The sequence below is a fragment of the Oncorhynchus clarkii genome, chromosome 20 (genome assembly GCF_045791955.1).
Source record: "Oncorhynchus clarkii lewisi isolate Uvic-CL-2024 chromosome 20, UVic_Ocla_1.0, whole genome shotgun sequence".
NCBI classification, from domain to species: domain Eukaryota; kingdom Metazoa; phylum Chordata; class Actinopteri; order Salmoniformes; family Salmonidae; genus Oncorhynchus; species Oncorhynchus clarkii.
Genome location: NC_092166.1, coordinates 6,570,070 through 6,576,069, shown reverse-complemented (window position 1 = coordinate 6,576,069; position 6,000 = coordinate 6,570,070).

Sequence of the window (6,000 nt, the reverse complement as noted above, 5' to 3'; positions counted from 1 at the left end):
TCTTTATAGATCTCATTCAATATACTGCATTCTTTATAGATCTCATTCAATATACTGTATTCTTTATAGATCTCATTCAATATACTGTATTCTTTATAGATCTCATTCAATATACTGTATTCTTTATAGATCTCATTCAATATACTGTATTCTTTATAGATCTCATTCAATATACTGTATTCTTTATAGATCTCATTCAATATACTGTATTCTTTATAGATCTCATTCAATATACTGTATTCTTTATAGATCTCATTCAATATACTGTATTCTTTATAGATCTCATTCAATATACTGTATTCTTTATAGATCTCATTCAATATACTGTATTCTTTATAGATCTCATTCAATATACTGTATTCTTTATAGATCTCATTCAATATACTGTATTCTTTATAGATCTCATTCAATATACTGCATTCTTTATAGATCTCATTCAATATACTGTATTCTTTATAGATCTCATTCAATATACTGCATTCTTTATAGATCTCATTCAATATACTGTATTCTTTATAGATCTCATTCAATATACTGTATTCTTTATAGATCTCATTCAATATACTGTATTCTTTATAGATCTCATTCAATATACTGCATTCTTTATAGATCTCATTCAATATACTGTATTCTTTATAGATCTCATTCAATATACTGTATTCTTTATAGATCTCATTCAATATACTGTATTCTTTATAGATCTCATTCAATATACTGTATTCTTTATAGATCTCATTCAATATACTGTATTCTTTATAGATCTCATTCAATATACTGTATTCTTTATAGATCTCATTCAATATACTGTATTCTTTATAGATCTCATTCAATATACTGTATTCTTTATAGATCTCATTCAATATACTGTATTCTTTATAGATCTCATTCAATATACTGTATTCTTTATAGATCTCATTCAATATACTGTATTCTTTATAGATCTCATTCAATATACTGTATTCTTTATAGATCTCATTCAATATACTGTATTCTTTATAGATCTCATTCAATATACTGTATTCTTTATAGATCTCATTCAATATACTGTATTCTTTATAGATCTCATTCAATATACTGTATTCTTTATAGATCTCATTCAATATACTGTATTCTTTATAGATCTCATTCAATATACTGTATTCTTTATAGATCTCATTCAATATACTGCATTCTTTATAGATCTCATTCAATATACTGTATTCTTTATAGATCTCATTCAATATACTGTATTCTTTATAGATCTCATTCAATATACTGCATTCTTTATAGATCTCATTCAATATACTGTATTCTTTATAGATCTCATTCAATATACTGTATTCTTTATAGATCTCATTCAATATACTGTATTCTTTATAGATCTCATTCAATATACTGTATTCTTTATAGATCTCATTCAATATACTGTATTCTTTATAGATCTCATTCAATATACTGTATTCTTTATAGATCTCATTCAATATACTGCTGCACATTGCATGGTTGTTACGCTGTTTATACACGCCAGATTCTTATTTATACTCTATACTGTATTATCTATAGAAAGTATTCACACCCCTTGACCTTTTTCCAAAATTTTAGTTGTGTTACAAAGTGAGATTCAAATTGATTTAATTGTGGTCAACAATCTACACAAAATACCCTGCAATATCAAAGTGGAAGAAGAATTATAACATTTGTAAAAAATTGTAAAAAAGTAATGAAAAATAAAAACACTAATATATCTTCATTAGATCGATATTCAACCCCCTGAGTCAATACATGTTAGAATCATCTTTGACAGCGATTACAGCTGTGAGTCTGGATAAGTGTCTAAGAGGTTTTCCACACCTGGATTGTGCAATATTAGCCCATTATTCTTTTCAACATTTTTCAAGCTCTGTCAAATTGGTTGTTGATCATTACTAGACAACCAATTTTCAGGTCTTGCCATAGATTTTGAAGTAGATTCAAGTCAAAACTGTAACTCGGTAACTCAGGAACATTCACTGTCTTCTTGGTAAACGATTCCAGTGTAGATTTGACGTTGTATTTTAGGTTATTGTCCTTCTGAAAGGCGAATTCATCTCCCAGTGTCAGGTGGAAAAGCAGACTGGACCATGTTTTCCTCAAGGATTTTGCCTGTGCAAAATATATTTTACACTTTGTAATATATATATTTTTTGCAGTATTACTTTATTGCAAACAAGATGTGTGTTTTGGAATAGTTCTATATCCCTTCTTTTCACTCTGTCAAAAAGGTTAGTATAACTACAATGTTGTTGATCCATCCTCAGTTTTCTCATATCATAGCCATTAAACTCTGTAACTGTTTTAAAGTCACCATTGGCCTCATGATGAAATCCCTGAGTGGTTTCCTTCCTCTCTGGCAACTGAGTTAGGAAGGACCCCTGTATCTTTGTAGTGACTGGGTGTATTGATATACCATACAATGTGTAATTAATAACTTCACCATGTTTAAAGGGATATTCAATGTCTGCTTCTTTTTTTAAATGTATTTTTATGTACCAATAGCTGCCCTTCTTTGTGAGGCATTGGAAAACCTCCCTGGTCTTTGTGGTTGAATCTGTGTTTAAAATTCACTGGTCAACTGAGGGACCTTACAGATAATTGTATGTGTGTACAGAGATGAAGTAGTCATTAAAAAATCATGTTAAACACTATTATTGCACACAGAGTGAGTCCATGCAACTTATCATGTGACTTGATAAGCAAATATCTACTCCTGAACTTATTTAGGCTCGCCATAAAAAAAGGGGTTCAATTCTTATTGACTCAAGACATTTTCAGCATTTCCTTTTTAATTAATGAGTAAACATTATGGGGTATAGGCCAGTGACAAAACAAATCAAAATGTAATCTGTTTAAAATTCAGGCTGTAACAAATAGTGGAATAAGTCAAGAGTAGTGAATACTTTTCTGAAGGCGCTGTATCTACTTACGAGTGAGTATATGTACTGTATATATTTATATGTACTGTGTATATTTATATGTACTGTATATATTTATATGTACTGTGTATATTTATATGTACTGTATATATTTATATTTACTGTGTATATTTATATGTACTGTGTATATTTATATGTACTGTATATATTTATATGTACTGTATATATTTATGTGTACTGTATATATTTATGTACTGTATATATTTATATGTAATGTGTATATTTATATTTACTGTATATATTTATATGTACTGTGTATATTTATATGTACTGTATATATTTAGATGTACTGTATATATTTATGTACTGTATATATTTATATGTAATGTGTATATTTATTTATATGTACTGTGTATATTTATTTATATGTACTGTGTATATTTATATGTACTGTGTATATTTATATGTACTGTGTATATTTATATTTACTGTGTATATTTATATTTACTGTGTATATTTATATGTACTGTGTATATTTATATGTATACACTGCAGTTTATTCTCATTCTCATTCAGAGGGGTTGGGTTAAAGGCGGAAGCCACATTTCAGTTGAAGGCATTCAGTTGTACAACTGACTAGGTATCTATCTTTCCTTTATTCTAAGATGTCTACTACCGTACACTGTCTTCTGTTATACTGTTTATATACACTGCCTGTATTTACACTGGGTATACAACACATTAAGAACACCTGCTCTTTACTGTATCTATTTATATACACTGTAGCTTATTCTAACATTGTCTTCTGCTATACTGTTTATATACACTGCCTGAACAACACATTAAGAACACCTGCTCTTTCCATGATAGACTGACTAGGTAAATCCAGGTGAAAAGCTATGATCCCTTTTTGAGTTCTCCTGTTAATAAAATCCACTCCAATCAGCGTAGATGAAGAGGAGGAGACAGGTTAAAGAAGGATGTTTAAGCCTTGAGACATGGATCGTGTATGTGTGCCATTAAGAGGGTGAATGGGAAAGACAAAATATTTAAGTGCCTCTGAACAGGGTATGGTAGCAGTTGCCAGGTGCACCAGTTTTAGACTGATCCAATGAACCATTGCATATCTGTTCAAAATGTTGTATCAAGACGGCCCAAATGTGCCTAATTGGTCTATTAATAGAGTTCATAATTGTGCAATCTCCTCAAACAATAGCATGGTTTTATTTCACTGTTATAGCTACTGTAAATGGGACAGTGCAGTTAGATTAACAAGAATTTAAGCTTTCTGCCCTTATCAGATATGTCTATGTCCCGATCCAATAGAGGTTAACTGGATCCCGACATTTATGATTTCTTGTTATTTTAAGTTTTTATTATTATTATTATTTCTTGTTTTACATTTTTACTACATAGTTAGAAGCTGATAACACAATAATTTTGCGGCACCTGCTATAACATCTGCTAAACTCTATACGCGACAAATAAACGTTGATTTAATTTAGTGTTCATCCTGCTGCTCGTCACTTTTTAGCCCTGTTTATCTGTGCAGTATATACCTACCTCAACACATTGATATGGTACTGGCACTGATCTATATATATTTGCTCCTCCTTTGTATTTCTGTTTTTATTATCTACTGTGTACTGTTACTTTTATTAATTCAAAATCAAATCAAAACAAATGTATTTGATAAACATGGTTAGCAGATGTTAATGCGAGTGTAGCGAAATGCTTGTGCTTTTATCTCCGACAATGCAGTAATAACCAACGAGTAATCTAACCTAACAATTCCAAAACTACTACCTTATACACACAAGTGTAAAGGGATAAAGAATATGTACATAAAGATATGTGAATGAGTGATGGTACAGAACGTACTTTACTTAATTGTTGTGTTAAGAGCTCGCGAGTAAGCATTTCACTCTACTGCTTTACACATGCTGTATCCAGTACACATGACAAATACACTTTGAAAACGTTAAAACTTGAAGCATACTGTACAGTACATGAGGCCGTTTGTCTATCGAGCCAAAAGCGAAGGAACATTTTAATTACAGTCATTATTCCCGTGTTACATACTAGTCAATGTTTCTTTGACCATGGCTGACAGATACAGTGTATGGTTAACATGTGAAATTATAGCTTATTCCTTGTTCATCACTTTTGACATAAGTCACATTCTGCTCATTGCTCGACAAATACATCTAGAATAGTAATATGAGGCATAACTGGGTTCAAAAGCAATTTGGCATTTTTCAAATACTTTGAGCGTTTGCTTGAGTCTGCCTGTAGTGTCAGATGTGCAGGGTTTGCAGTTTCCTGACTTTTCGATCGGTTCATTAAGCCAGGCAAGCTCAAACAACCACAGAAAATGTATTTGAAACTATTTCAAATAGTATTTGAAGCCAAGTCTGTCAGTCAATGAGTCCCATTGTGACACTTGGTTCCCTAGAGGCAGAGAAGCTTGCATCTGTCATCCTATTTCCTTTGATATAGAACGAACAACTACGGGCATCTCGAGGGACAGCTAAACCAAAATTATAACAAACAAACAAGTGAGAAACGTCTCACAGTCAAAGATGACCTTTGTGTCTGTACGAATTGACAAGGATAGTCCTGAACCAGATATCAAAATCATTTTGTTTTTCAAAGTCGTTACTGACAGTGGTTGTTTTATTTGATCCTTCGGCATTAAGTGCACTAGGGCTAGTCAAACTGACACAGATCTGATGAATCAGGTGTGTTACTGTTGGGCTAGAACGAAAGCCTACACAACCAGTAGCTCTCATGGACAAAGGCTTATTGGATACTGCGTCCTTTTTTTGTTCTTTATAAAAAACACGCCTTGATAAAGGCTTAGATTCAGTCCAGATCGTGGGATATCCACGTTAATGTTGATGTTTAAAAGGTAATTTATACATTTACAGTGAATGCAGTCTCTGCAAACACGGAAAAATTGCCTTTAAAAGGTGAATTGCGGAAAAGGGGCAATTGGATTGAATCTAGCTCAAAGGCTCGTTATAAATCACAGCCGGATAATGGCTCTTTATAAAACACAGCCTGATAATGGCTCTTCATGAAGCTCAGCCTGATAAAGGCTCTTCAT